Below are 16,160 nucleotides of genomic sequence, written 5' to 3'. Positions count from 1 at the left end.
TAAGTCTTAAAAACATTTTGACCTAAAATACCACTTTGAGATTAGTGAGAATTATTTTTATTAAAGAATTTTTATTCTTTCTAAAAATAAAAGTTTTAATTTATTATTAAGTTGATAAATTAAAAGAGGGTTTAAAAGCCCTATATTTTGAGAAAATAATTAAGTAAATTATTTTTCTAGTAACCAAACTTGATTAATTGACTTAGGAGAATTAACTAGTCAAGATAAGAAATTATTAACAGTTTCTCCTAAATAAGTTAAAATTAGGCGATTTTCTTAAAATGGTTTTTAGAGATTAAAACCTTCAGAAAAAGAAAAAGAAAATTAAGATGTTATTTTCTTGAAAAATAATTGAGGAATTTAATTAGTATTTTCTGGATATAATACCGGCTAAAATCTTCTATATATTTAACCGACTTGTTGAAAGTACGGGTTAATAGTGATACTATTAAAGAATAAGATTTTTAGCGGATTGTGGGAAAATACTATTGCGATACCTGAGTCTAAGCATCGAGACCATAGGATAGGTCTCCCCGAGACTTAGGGTTTAGTCTCAAATTTTTTAGAATGAATTTCTTGAATGGGTTTAAAACCAAATAAGGATCATTAATCCTTACAAATGATTTTTAAAATGACCAAACTACCCAAAATAATAATAATGAATTATGAAGTGCCATAATTAATCCGAGTAACTGTATGGATAATTATAGTATTGGCTAAGCATGACTGGACTATACATTGGAGAGTGAAATCTTGCCGAGAGCAAATGACTCCCAGTAAGTCAACTTCTATTGTGTGGCTACAACATGAAACGACTATTGTATTGTCTGTTAGTATAGGGACACATACACATATATACACTGTTGTAGAAAGTGTGCATAGAGATGTTAGTCTAGTAGATCTTGATTCAGAAAATATGAAAGGTAGATATCCGTCATATCCCAGACGGCTGATCCCTGTCACACTCCTTGTAACGCCCTGGATAGCCAAGACCGCTACACTGTGTACGTATAAAAGTGCAGGACTTGCTAATCAAGTCATTTAATTAAAAATGTGTCACTGAAACCATTTATGTGCTAGGGTTAAAGGATTTTGGTCTCAAAAGATACATTTCATATAACTAAACATTTTACACATGGGATCCCAAAAGAAACAGCGTTTAAAAGTCAGTTTACAAAATTTCCAGAGATCAAACAACCACTGGCCACTCTAAGGGCAAAACAAACGTTTTTGGTTCTCCTGTTCCTATCTCCCCCTCAACCGTGGCGGCTGAGCAGCTGACCATGTACATTCTGTTCTCAGAGCTCTCCGAATCAGGGCTGATCAAGCTTACCCTTGCCTTTACCTGCACCACGTAGCACCCGTGAGCCAAGGCCCAACAAGAAAACATAACATTATATAGTGAACAATGATAACAATTGAATAACCCTTTAAGCACGATCATATACTTAGCATTCTACACTAATCACAGAGCACGTAGATACAACCAATTCAACCAATTAACACTTAGCTATTCAGCACAACAAATCCACCAATCAATAACAACAATCAAGTCATATGATAATCAGGGTCGACACCTTAGGTCTCACCCTCTGTTTACCCCACTGACTCCGGCCCGCTTAAACCGAGCTCAGTGTATAATAAGCTGTCCTCAGCTACCAGTGGCCGAGTTGTGCCCTGTGCGCTAATGTAAACTTCAACACACTTAGGCCATTTGTCTACTATTTACATGGAATAATACCATCCTCTATAAAGCACACAAGTCAGGGAACTCTTAGTCCCATTATAAATCCACAACCGGGTGCAGTTTTCTTACCTTTAGTTTCAAAATGTACTGGTTACGCGAGATGCCTCTTGAGCACAATCCGTTTCTCGAGCCCCTAGCTTAAACCTAGTCACATCCAAGATAAAGGATACCATTAATGATTGTAAAAGGGATTCTAAATAAGGTTCTAATCTCCGGAACATCAAAATCCACCAAGCACGGTAGTGGATTTGATCCTGAGCACCCTAGGTTAAATTCCCATGCTTAAAATCCAAAAATCTCTGATTTCCTTAAGGGTCGCGGATCTAGCCTCCCATGTCGCAGCATGGCCCTCAAATAGAGCCCTCCCACGCTCAGAATTAGACACGAGCCATGGCCCTACAAGCCCCATGCCGCGGCCCGCCCTCCTTCCTCAGCACACTTCAGCATCAGAGGGCTGCGGGTCACCAAGAACTATGCCGCGACCCGACTCTTTCGAACCCAGAAAAACCTCCATTTTTGATTCTCAAACCCCACTCAAACCTATCCCAATTCCACAACTCAATTGTCACAAAACTTCTAACATGATTCCAGCAACATAATCCAGCGAAAACCCAGCCTAGAAATTCATCAAAATCCCACATTAGTCTCTGAAACCCAAAAGCTTAAAAACAACAAAACTAGTCATAAAAACTCAGAATTCAAACACTAAATCATGAATTGGAGTTTACCTTCTTTGACGAACCAACTCTCTTAAAGATTTCTGAGCTAACTCCCAAGTTTTAGCTTCAATTCAATCCTTCAATATCAAAATCCATAAACACCTCAAAACCCAACCATAAACACAGAATTAATCACCATGCACAAAGCTTATGACTTACCTTAATCTTGGTTGAACCCCTTAGCTGAACACTAGTTCAATCCTCCAATGCTCCAGCTCAATCCACTGAATTCCCAGCTGAATTCCTTAGGTTCTAGTGGTTTCCCCTTGAGAGAAAAATGAAAAGGAAGAGGAGGGAGGGTCGGTTCCTTTGTTTCCACCGAGTTCTGAGTCTTTTACTTAGTCTATCCTTAGGTAATTAAGTTAATCCCGAGGCTTGGGGTGCTGGAAACGTCCTCGAGGGCAAAATAGTAAAATTCCCCAGTATTCCCACCTAAGCTTCCTAACCTCAAATATATCTCCAATTATTTATTTCCATAACTCAATAACCTAAATAACCACCCAATACCTGAAAATACCCCTTGACTTGCCCAAAGTCAATTATTAAGCCCCCGTTGTGACTTTCCCGCTAACTAGCTCCCTAGGATCGCCTTAAGCCGCATGCTGCATATTTACCCACATAATAATGTGGTTCTCACAGTTAAAGCATATAATCACATTTATATTCATATAACCATACAAGCATGCTTATCATATAATTACGCATTAAATTAATAAATTCACACCTAAACCAGTTATGCCCTCCCGGCATACTAATCAAGGCCCTTAAGCCCTATTAGTGATTTTGGGTCGTTACAACTATCCCCTCCTACTGAAAATTTCGTCCTCGAAACTTACCTGAATAGCTCGAGATACTAATCCTGTATCACTGTCTCAAGCTCCCAGGTCGCTTCCTCGACCTTGGTATTTCTCCACAATACTTTAACTAACGGAATCATCTTATTCAGTAGAACTTTGTCCTTTCGATCTAAAATCTGAACAAGTCGCTCCTCATAGGACAAATCTATCTACAATTCTAAATCCTCATACTTTAGTGCATGCGTCGAATTTGAGACATACTTCCGCAACATGGAGACATGGAATACGTCATGAACTCTTGACAATGACGATGGTAAGGCCAATCTGTAAGCCACATGTCCAATCCTTTCTAGAATCTTGAACGGTCCAACAAACCGAGGGCTCAACTTGCCCTTTATTCCAAATCTCCTTACCCCTCTCAGCAGTGAGACTCGTAGAAACACGTGGTCCCCAACCTGGAACTCCACGTTTCTACGCTTGGGATCAGCATAGTTTTATAGTCTACACTGTGAAGCAAGCATCCTGGCTCGGATCTTCTCAATAGCTTCACTTGTCTTCTGAACCATGTCTGGCCTAAAATACTTTCTCTCACCCATCTCATCCCAATGAATGGGCGACATACACTTTCTTCCATATAGCATCTCATAAGGAGCCACTCCAATTGTGGACTGGTAACTTTTGTTATACAAAAATTCAATCAATGAGAGATACTTACTCTAAGATCCCTCGAAATCAATCACACATGCCCTAAGCATATCCTCCAACACCTAAATCGTCCTCTCAGACTGTCCATCAGTCTGAGGATGAAAAGCTGTACTAAACTTCAAATGAGTCCCCATGGCTATCTGAGAGCTCCCCAGAACTTGGAGGTAAAGATAGGGTCTCGGTTAGATACAATAGACTGAGGAACCCCATGGAAATGGACTATCTCCCTCACATATAACTCTACATACTGATCCACCGTGTAGGTTGACTTTACTGGCAGAAAATGAGCTGACTTGGTGTATCTGTCCACTATCACCCACACCGAGTCATGAAGTCCCACTGTCCTGGGTAGACCTTCCACAAAATCCATGGTAATGTCCTCCCACTTCCATTCCGGAATACCCAAAGGCCGAAGCAATCTCGCTGGTCGCTGATGTTCAGCCTTCACTCGCTGACATGTTAAACATCTAGCCACATACTCCACCACATCCTTCTTCATCCCGGGCCACCAATATAATGTTCGTAAATCATGATACATCTTCGTGGTACCTGGATGAAGCGAGTATGGCGTAGTGTGAGACTCATCCAGTATCTCTCGTCTGATCCCTTCATCTGTCGGAACACAAATCCTTCCCTGATATCAAAGCACTTCAGTCTCAGAAACAGAATAATCCTTAGCTGTCCCCGCTAAGACATGTTGTCTAACCTCCTACAACTGCATGTCTACCAACTGACCCTCCTTGATCCGCTCTAGCAGGGTCGACTGCAAAGTAACATTGGCCAACCAACCCATCACCAGCTCTATCCTTGCCCTGGTCATCTCATCAGCTAACTCCCTGGAGATCTGGACTGAACTAAATAACTGCCCCGAGCCCTTCCGACTCAATGCATCTGCCACAACATTAGCTTCCCCTAGGTGGTAGAGAATGTCACAATCATAATACTTAACCAACTCCAACCAACGCCTCTGTCTCATGTTCAGATCCTTCTGGGTGAAGAAATACTTCAAACTCTTATGATCCGTGTATATCTCGCACTTCTCCCCATACAAATAATGTCGCCACACCTTCAGTGCGAATACCATTGCTGCTAGTTCTAAATCGTGGGTAGGATACCGTTGCTCATACTCCTTCAGCTGTCGTGACACATAAGCTATGACCTTCTCATTCTACATCAACACACAGCCAAGCCCATCCTTGACGCATCACAGTATACCACAAACTTTCCTTCCTCTGAAGGAAGACTTAACACAGGTGCAGAAATAAGCCATTGCGTCAACTCTTGGAAACTGTGCTCACACTTCTCTGACCAAACGAACCTCTGATTCTTCCGTGTCAACTCTGTAATTGGTGAAGCAATCTTCGAGAATCCTTCTACAAACTGCCTGTAATAACTTGCTAACCCAAGGAAACTCCGCACCTCTGAGGCGTTCCTTGGCCTCGGCCAATCTCTCACTGCTTCCACCTTAATCCCCTCTGCACCAACTATATGCCCAAGAAAAGTCACCTCTGGCAACCAAAACTCACACTTTTTAAACTTAGCATATAACTGATGCTCCCTTAACCTTTATAAGACTTGTCGAAGATGTCGTTCGTGCTCTACCTCTGAACTGGAGTACACTAAGATGTCGTTGATGAAGACAATGATGAACTGATCCAAGAAGTCCTTGAACACTCTATTCATTAGATCCATGAAAGCTGCCGGGGCGTTGGTCAAACCAAAAGACATGACCAAGAACTCATAGTGCCCATACCGTGTTTGAAAGGCCGTCTTTGGTATGTCCTCGTCCTTGATCCTCAGCTGGTGATAACCAGATCGAAGATCAATCTTTGAGAACACCGTCTTTCCCTGCAATTGATCAAACAAGTCATCGATCCTTGGGAGAGGATACTTATTCTTGATAGTCAGCTTATTCAATTCCTTATAGTCTATGCACATCCTCAGAGTCCTGTCTTTCTTCTTAACAAACAACACTGGAGCGCCCCATGGAGAGTAGCTAGGCCTGATGAACCCCAAATCTAGAAGTTCCTGTAGTTGTATCTTCAATTCCTTTAACTCTGTTGGCGCCATCCTATATGGTGCTCTTGATACTGGTTCTGTCCCCGGTGCTAACTCAATAACAAAATGAATCTCCCTGCATGGCGGCAATCATGGTAGCTCCTCAGGGAACACATCTAAAATCTCACAAACCACCTTGGTCTCTCCCGGCTCCACTGGCAAAACCTTGGTAGTGTCCACCACACTAGCTAGAAAACCTATACATCCACCCTGTAACTGTTATATTATTTTATAATATAATGTAATATTATATTATATTATAATATAATGTTTTAGATTAAATAAATGTGACAAAGAGTGTCACATATTGTAACATATAATAGAGAGTTACAATATTTAGATATATGAGATATATCCAAATAATGTAACATATTTGGTGTTACAAATTTGTAACTTCCAAATATTACCCTTTATTGTGTAAATTTGTTGTTACACAATATTGAGATGAATTTCATAAAGCCATATGTGATATGGATGTTAGAGATATGATTTTAACCCCAATAATGTGTTTTGGGAGTTACAAAATCATTTGGGAGGGTTTGGAACCGTTTGGAAAAACAACACATTTTTTAGTGCTGAAAATGGTCGGTGGCCGAGGCCTGTGGGACAGAGGCTAGTGGCCGCGGCCACAGGCTAAAAACTGACCATTTTTTTCAGTTTTTTTCAATCTTTGTTGAACGGCTCAGAAAACCCAAATAACTCCCAAATCTCATTTTTAATTCCATATTAATCCAATTAAAAATTGGTAACAACCATGGGGGTTGGTGGAATTTGAAATTCAAAGGGTGTCTCTAAACTCTATAAATAGGAGCCTATAGCTCACTTGTAAGATACAACATTTCTATCCATTAGAGCACTTGGCTAGAAACACCTTGAGGCTTGATAATTCCATAAAGCATTTCCTATAATCTGTGAAAGATCCCTTAGTGCTTGAGTTAGGGGGAAATAAGCTTTTGGACAAAGGTTTCAAACCTTGTTCAAGTTGGTGATCCCCAACACTCTTCACTTTGGTAGTGTAAGTGAAAGTTGTTTATCTTTTGTTTCTTGGTCCTTTCTTTCTTTCTATTGCTTTTCATCTTTATATTGTTCTTCTCTATTTACTTGTATTTCTTGTTCAAGAGTTGTAATCTTTTCTTTTCTTTTGTTTCAAACACTTTACTTTATTTGTAACCTTTTGCTTAGAGTTGTATTTTACTATTCCCTTCTTCTTCATCACCATCTTCTTATTTTTCTTTGTTTATTTGTAATTTTCAGTTATAGAGTTGTAACTCTTTTTAATCAATCATTATTTATTTGTAATATATTGCATAGAGTTGTAATTTATTATTATTTCCATTGAGGCAAATACATATTTTCCTAATAGTAGCAAGTCTCTGGCTCTCAACGCTGATATCATGGGTATGCGGGGTCCACATACCGCACCCACGAAGACAAAAGGATCCTCGCCCAAAGGCTCAAAAGTTATCATCTTCTTCCTGCAGTCAATAGTAGCCCCATACCTGACCAACCAATCCATCCCTAAGATCATGTAAAAATCCTCCATGTGTAACTCAATCAGATCTACTGAAAGCTCCCTACTATCAACCTTCAATGGCAGTGCCCTAATCCACCTCCTAGAAACTACCAGTTCCCCTGTAGGGAATAACGTCCCAAACCCTGCAGTCCGATAGTCACTAGGTCTACACAATCTATCAATTTACTAGAAACAAAGGAATGTGTAGCACCAGAGTCAACCAATACAGTAAAAGGAGAGCCAGCGCTAGAAAGCTGACCTGTCACTACCGAGGGACTAGCCTCGGCCTCTGCCTGTGTCAAGGTGAACACTCGAGCTGGAGTCAAGCTGTCCACCTTTCCTGCTTCCCCTTTCTTCACTGTTGGGTAGTCCTTCTTGAGGTGCCCCACCGCTCCACACACATATTAAGCCTTGGCCCGACATTCGCCTGGCGTCTTCTACACTTCGGGCACTCCGGATAGGTCCACCACGCTTCACTGCTGCCCTGACGGCCACCCTGACCACCCCGACCCCTCCTATCAGGACCAGCAGCGGTCGAAGTGTCAGGAGTGTTTCTCTTGAAATCACTGGGGCCTCCGCCCCTACCTGACCTAGAATAAGGAGGCACCACTCTACGACCCTCGCGCCTCACTGCACTTTCCTTCAAAATTATGTTCTCCGCTTCCTCAGCGGTAAGAGCCTTCTCAACGGCCTGGGCATAAGTTGTTCCCCCAGGTACCGTTGTGATCCTAACATCCCGGACTATCATAGCATTAAGCCCTCGAATAAACTTGTCTTGCCTGGCTGCATCTGTAGGCACAAGAATTGGTGCAAATTTCGCAACTCTATCAAATTTTAGGGCATACTCAGTAACTGTCATGCTGACCTGCACCAAACCCACAGGGCAACAAAAGTTAAGGATTTAAACTCATTAAGGACGTCACTGATGGTAACATTGTAGTACTTCTAACTGAACAAATCTTTAAATCCTTCCCAACTCAAAGCAGTGACGTCCCTAGTCTGTGATGCCACTTCCGATCAGATGCGGGCATCCTCTCTTAACATATATGTGGCACAGGCCACTTTGTCATGCCCCTCTATCCTCATGAAGTCCAGGATAGTAGTAATCATAGTCAGCCATTGCTCGGCCTTCAGTGGGTCAGGTCCTCCCTCAAAAATTGGGGGATGCTACTTTCGGAACCGCTCATACAATGGCTCCCACCTGTTCCCAACTTCCGCTGGCTGAATAACTGGTGCCACTACAGGTGGCACAATAGGTCCAGCACTCCCTGCTAGAGCCTGCTGTCATAGCAAATGAATCTGTTCATCTTGGCTTTGTAATCGTGCTTGCATATCTGCCATGAGTTGCTTCCAGTTATCAGGGACTGGCAGAGGAATCTGGCCTTGGTCATCACCCCCGGTCTCAGACCTAGTGCTAGCTAGTTGTGTAGATTTTCTTGGATGCATAGCTATCCAAGTCAATTTGCAATCAACGACTCGGCAATCAGACCATGATGACAGGGTAAAAGCTTCTCCAAAATCCACCAAAGGAATATGACCAACCACAAGCAATCAAGATATAGGCATTTATCCACATGCACCGACATTGCTAATAAGCATGCCCCAACATTTCCACACAACAGCTAAGATATAAACATCCATCCATACACAATATGCAGTTAATCATTCAAATATTCATTTACATGCACAGCAATGCTAATAAGCATGCCTCAATACTTTCACACAGTAGTCAAGGGCCAAGCCCTATCAGTATCTCATGCTTCCTATGAATCCAATAAGTAACAACATTCATAATTCATTCCAGGCACACAAGTATATAAGCACATATACACATTACCAAACCCTGAATTGAGCTTGTCTCTAGCAGCGAATGTACATGTCCTGCCGGTCTTCAGGAACCCTTAAACCTAGGACGTTCTGATACCAAGTTGTAACGCCCTGGATAGCCAAGATCGCTACACTATGTACTTATAAAAGCGTAGGACTTGCTAATCAAGTCATTTAATTAAAAACGTGTCACTGAAACCATTAATATGCTAGGGTTAAAGGGTTTTGGTCTCAAAAGATACATTTCATATAACTAAACATTTTACACATGGAATCCCAAAAGAATCAGTGTTTGAAAGTCAGTTTACAAAAGTTCCAGAGATCAAACTACCAGTGGCCACTCTAAGGGAAAAACAGGCATTTATGGTTCTCCTATTCCCGTCTCCCCCTCAACCGTGGCGGCTGAGCAGCTGACCATGTACATTTTGCTCTCAGAGCTCTCCGAATTAGGGTTGATCAAGCTTGTCCTTGCCTTTACCTGCACCACGTAGCACCCGTGAGCCAAGGCCCAACAAGAAAACATAACATTATATAGTGAACAATGATAACAATTGAATAATCTTTTAAGCACGATCATATACTTAGCATTCTACACTAATCACAGAGCACGTAGATACAACCAATTCAACCAATTAACACTCAGCTATTCAGCACGACAAATCCACCAATCAATAACAACAATCAAGTCATATGATAATCAGGGTCGACACCTTAGGTCGCACCCTCTGTTTACCCCACTGACTCCGGCAATCGAGCTCAGTGCATAATAAGCTGTCCTCAGCTACCACTGGCCGAGCCGAGCCCTGTGCGCTAATGTAAACTTTGGAACACTTAGGCCGTTTGTGTACTAATTATATGGCATAATACCATCCTCTATAAAGCATACAAGCCAGGGAACTCTTAGTCCCATTATAAATCCACAACCGGGTGCAGTTTTCTTACCTTTGGTTTCCAAATGTACTAGTTACGCGAGATGCCTCTTAAGCATGTTACGTTTCCCGAGCCCCTAATAATTGTAAAAGGGCTTCTAAATAAGGTTCTAATCTCTAAAACATCGAAATCCACCAAGCACGGTAGTAGATTCGATCTCGAGCACCCGAGGTTAAATTCCCATGCTTAAAATCCAAAAATCCCTAATATCCGTAAGGGCTGTGGCTCTAGCCTCCCATGCCGCGGCATGGCCCTCAAACAGAGCCCTCCCACACTCAGAATCAGACATGGGCTGCGGCCCTACAAGCCCCATGCCGTGGCCTGCCCTTCTTGCTCAGCACACTTCAGCTTCAGAGGGCCGTGGCTCACCAAGAACTATGCCGCGGCTCGACCCTTTCGAACCCAGAAAAACCTCCATTTTTGATTCTCAAACCCCACTTAAAACTATCCCAATTCCACAAATCAATTGTCACAAAACTTCTAACATGATTCCAGCAACATAATCCAGCGAAAACCCAGCCTAGAAACTCATCAAAATCCCACTTTAATCTCTGAAACCCAAAAGCTTAAAAACAACAAAACCAGTCATAAAAACTCATAATTCAAACACTAAATCATGAATTGGAGTTTACCTTCTTTGACGAACCAACTCTCTTAAAGATTTCTAAGCTAACTCCCAAGTTTCAGCTTCAATTCAATCCTTCAACATCAAAATCCATAAACACCTCAAAACCCAGCCATAAACACAGAATTAATCACCATGCACAAAGCTTATGACTTACCTTAACCTTGGTTGAACCCCTTAGCTGAACACTAGTTTAATCCTCCAAAACTCCAGCTCAATCCACTGAATTCCCAGCTGAATTCCTTAGGTTCTAGTGGTTTCCCCTTAAGAGAAAAATGAAAAAGGAAGAGGAGGGAGGGTCGGTTCCTTTGTTTCCACCGAGTTCTGAGTTTTTTACTTAGTCTATCCTTAGGTAATTAAGTTAATCTCGAGGCTCGGGGTGCTGGAAACGTCCCCAAGGGCAAAATAGTAAAATTCCACAGTATTCCCACCTAAGCTCCCTAACCTCAAATATATCTCCAATTATTTATTTCCATAACCTGATAACCTAAATATCCTCCCAATACCTGAAATACCCCTTGACTTGCCCAAAGTCTAGTATTAAGCCCCCGTTGTGACTTTCCCGTTAACTAGCTCCCTAGGATCGCCTCAAGCCGCATGCTGCAGAATTACCCACATAATAATGTGGTTCTCACAGTTATAGCATATAATCACATTTACATTCATATAACCATACAAGCATGCTTATCATATAATCACGCATTAAATTAATAAATTCACACCTAAACTAGTTATGCTCCCCGGCATACTAATCAAGGCCCTTAAGCCCTATTAGTGATTTTGGGTCGTTACACTGCTTGTTTGATTTTATTATGTCTGGTTCACTACCACGATGAGTAACCAACATGTGAGGATTGCTGGTTTAAACCTAGGGGTACCAAAATGAATGGGTCCTAGGGGCCCTCATGCTTACTTAATCATTGAACGGTCAGAACCCGAGCAAATGCTATGATAAGTTATTCTCGGATAGTAGCCGTGAATATTTGTCATTCAGTGAGAGTGCCTAGAGATACTAGGGGTTGCCAAGTTTGAGTGAGGCTGAGCACCCTAGGGGCAACTGCGCACCAGCACCACTGATTAACACAGAAGTCTCTGTAAACCCGTGTAACTTCGATTACACTCTTGAATAGTAGTAATGCCCTAGGTGACTTGATTAGTGCTCAAAAATGCAAATTCATTGGTTTTAAAGTGTAAAATAAATTAAGTTGTAATTAATATTTTCATGAATTTATTGTAATATATTTTATAATTGAAAATATTAATTTTAAATTTAATTTGTGTTTAATTTTCAGGAAATAAATTGCATTTGGACATTAATAAAAAGAGAGAACAAAGAAATAGCTAAAACTGAAAAGGAAAATGAAGAAAATGACATTTTTGAAGGAGTTTGGCCTAGTCCCGAAGGCCCAAACTGAAAGCCCATGCCCGTTGGCCTCTTTCTCCACCTTCAGCGCCAGGTGTCCGCACCCCAGCGCGCCACGCGTCCCAGCAGATCCTCCCTTCCCCTCCGGCGTTGACCGGTCAAACCAGCCTCCTCCTTCAACCATGCGCCCAGCTCTTCAATGTAATACTTCAATCCCAACTTCACTCCACGCCATTCCCAACATTTGCCCAACGCTGAAGCCTCCTTTCAGCAAGCCCAACATGCCCAGTTCGCCCAACCAGCCATTTTCCTTCAACCCAGCTGCCCACGTGGCACATTTTCATTGGCTGGAAATGGGTCAAAACTCACTTCTGCCACCAGCCACCTTCAACCCATATTTTGTGGGTATTGGGCCTTGCAAAATTGCCATTTTGAGCTTTAAAAGCTCATCTTCTAATTAGTAAAAGTAATATTGATTCATAATTTTATGTCTAATCTTCTATTGCATTATTGCCCTTAGGTATTTTTTCATTTTTAGATTTTTCATAAGGTTAACATTGTGCTTTTAAAGTAAAGAACTTTATAACTCAAATGGACTTTTGTTAGAAAAGAATATGGACTTTAATGTTAGATTTTCCAAGTAAATGTTGGGATGTGAACTATTTACTTGTATAATTTTGTAAATCAAGTAACCAAGTAACTAAGCAAGCATATGGATGATTCTTGAAACCTTTCCATTTCTCAAACTCTTGATTACATCTTACCTTTATTTCACCTATCTCATTATATCATTTTATCAAAAAGAAAACATCAAAATCTCAAATATTTTTTCATTTTCATCTTTTTATTTATTTATTGTTACTAATTTTTGTGTTATTTTCTATTAATCTTTTGAGTTTACGTTACCTCCTTGTGGATCGATCGCCCGATTATACTACAACCACCACTTAGTGGTTGTCACGATTTGGGCGTTAAACAAATTTTGGCGCCGTTGCCGGGGAGGTAGTTTTCAAAGGTTTAGTGAAATTTTTACAAAAATAGTAGTAACTTTAATTGTGTTTTTGTTGGAATAAATATGGTGTTAGTATAGTTTCTATTTACTAATTTTTAGTTAATTATATTATTATTATAACAAAAATAAAAAGAAAACAAAAGCTAAAAACAAAATCATAAACAAAAAAAAAATCTTTATTTTATATATATATTCTTTTTTTTTCTTTTTTATGGGTAAAACAAAAAAAAACATATATATATTATAGATATTCACATATATACATATCTATAAAAAAAATCCCCAAAAAATATATATTTATTCTTATTTTTATTTATTTTTTCTATTTTCTTTCTTTTGGTTAAAAAAAAAGAACCATATATATATATTTATACAATTATTTTTTTTCTTTTTTGCAAATTCTTACTCCATTTTTCTTTCTTAATTTCTATTCTATTTTTTTTTTGTTTAGTACATGATTGAAAATAAAAAGATTAAGCCTGTTATTCTATCTTCACTTTAATTTTCTTTTCTTTATTTTATTTTTGTGTTGTTTATTTTGTTACTTAGTTTAGGCTTTTACTTTCTTTGCCTTAGTTTTCCATAGGATTTAGGTTTTTCAAAAGAAAAAAAAAACATAAAATTGCATAAAATTGTTCATAAAATTTCATTCATAAAACGCTTAGTATTGGGAACAATTGTGTAATATTACAAATGGTAGAAACCGATATTGTCCTGTCTAGAAAGATTGGTTGTTAAATAAGGTTTGTGATAGCGTTACCCTCCACACTTACCTGGGAACCTCGGGGAGTTCTGTCTAGGCAAGTGTGGGTTTAAAGCGGTACCTTGGCAACCCTCCCAATCGGCCTGGGAACATTTCGAGCATCTACCTTTGCACTATTACATTGTTGAACTTATTGCTATAAGAAAACAAGGCTTGTTCTGTCAAAATAAGCAGTTTCACTCTGCTTAAAGGTTGTTTGGTTGAAAAGGTTGACTTGTGATCCACCATACTTATTTAGTAACCTCGGGGAGTTCTAGTAAGGCGTTGGAGATCACCCAAAAACCTCCAAATCTACCTGGGAACAAGTTTAACAAAGCAAAAAAAAAAAAAAACCAAAAAAAAAAGACATAAAATAAATCTAATTCTGATTTCCTAGAGTGGATGAATCATCACGAAACTTTCAGTGACACTTCTTCCAATTCCTCTGCCACTCCTACTGAAACTCTTCCACCAATCCTGCTTCTCCACAAACTTTCGCTGATAATAATCCATTTGCAATGGCTCCAAATGATGAAATCCAACCAAGAACTCTCAATGAATACCTCCATCCTACTCGCACTTCCACGCCTTCATGCATTATCTTCCCTCCTAATATGCCCGCATTAGACTTTAAACCTGGCATGATTCAACTCTTGCCCACATTTCATGGAATGCAAAATGAAAGCCCATACGTGCATATCACAGAATTCAAGGAGGTAGTAGCCACGTTCTATAACCGAGCCAAAATGTCGATGCTGTGCAACTGAAGTTCTTCCCTTTCTCCTTGAAGGACAAAGCCAAAAGCTGGTTATACTCTTTGAGACCTAGGTCTATTGGAACATGGGAGGAGATGACCAAATCCTTTTTTCTGAAACACTTCCCTAGCCATAAGACCAATAGTCTTAAACGACAGATTTCCACATTCTCCCAAAAGGACAATGAAACGTTCTATCAAGTCTGGGAAAGATTCAAAGATCTGTTAAACCAATGTCCGCACCATGGCTATGAGAACTGGTGTTTGGTCAGTTACTTCTATGAAGGCCTCACGAGTCATGAGCGCTTTTGACGGTGAGAACTCGTCAACTAAGTTAAGTAAGAAAAATCGCAAAGTCAAGATTATCAAAAGAAAAGTTTTTGAAATCTAAGTGTAAACTCGAAGAAAAATTTCCAAAGAGCAATGATGAACTCAATTTGCATTCAATATGGTGGCCTTGCTACTATAAAGTTTCTAACCCCCTCCCATGTGGAATTAGGGTGTATTTTATAGTAGGCTCTAATGGCCCCTGATACAAGGTGGTCCAGGGGACCAGGCAGCACATAGGTACACTGTCTGGAGAGTGGTTTCAGAGGTTGTGGTCGTGCAACCAGTACAGGGACGGGTGCCAGGAGGACGCCTCCACCACTTGTCCGTACCCATGTCAGAGGAGTGGTGCAGGTGGTAGTGGTGTCGACTCTGACATCTGATTGGGAGTATGCAGGCCATGTCCTTTCTTCTAGTGCTCCCACTACCTGATTAGCATGGGTGCCACGGTCAGATGTACGGGACCTTACAAGTCGTACCCCGCATGAGATTGTACCATCATGACCCTTCAGAATCATACTTGGACCTTCCCTTCTAGACGGTGGGGTTTCCATAGGTCTCCATGGGAGATGCCATCTCAAGATGAAGGGTGCGGGATGCTCTCTCACGAGGCCCTCATGGCACGTCCGTGGCGAGGCGAGACATGGCCATGTCTCGTGAGGCCCTTTGTAACGCCCTGGATAGCCAAGACTGTTACACTGTGTGTTTATAAAGTGCCAGACTTGCTAAACAAGTCATGTAAATAAAATCGTGTTGATAAAACTATAGAGGAACTAGGGTTAAAAGCATTCTGGTCTCAAAAGCCACATTTTCATTAAAAAGTATCATCTGTTACATGGGATCCCAAAAATATCAAGTTTGAGGACCGTTTACAAAATACCTAAGGTTTATTTACAACAACCGGCCATACTAAGGAAAAATAAGCTGTTAGGTGATCCCTGTCCTGATCCACTCCTCGACCGTGGCGGTCGAACCACTGGCTATGTACATTCCACCTCAGAGCCCTCCACCTCAGTCTTGGTCCAGCTTGCGCTTGCCTTT

At 40.6% G+C, this 16,160-nt stretch overlaps 1 non-coding gene across 1 annotated transcript; it reads right to left on the bottom strand.

Annotated features, from left to right (window-relative positions):
* Positions 1-14,936: 14,936 nt before the first annotated feature.
* On the bottom strand, positions 14,937-15,043 carry LOC133787429 (small nucleolar RNA R71). The gene has a single exon (XR_009872452.1). It is a non-coding gene; the product is annotated as a small nucleolar RNA R71 (small nucleolar RNA).
* Between the last annotated feature and the right edge of the window lie 1,117 nt (positions 15,044-16,160).

This window comes from Humulus lupulus, chromosome 6 (genome assembly GCF_963169125.1).
Source record: "Humulus lupulus chromosome 6, drHumLupu1.1, whole genome shotgun sequence".
NCBI lineage: Eukaryota > Viridiplantae > Streptophyta > Magnoliopsida > Rosales > Cannabaceae > Humulus > Humulus lupulus.
This window is presented reverse-complemented; position numbering and strand designations above follow the sequence as displayed.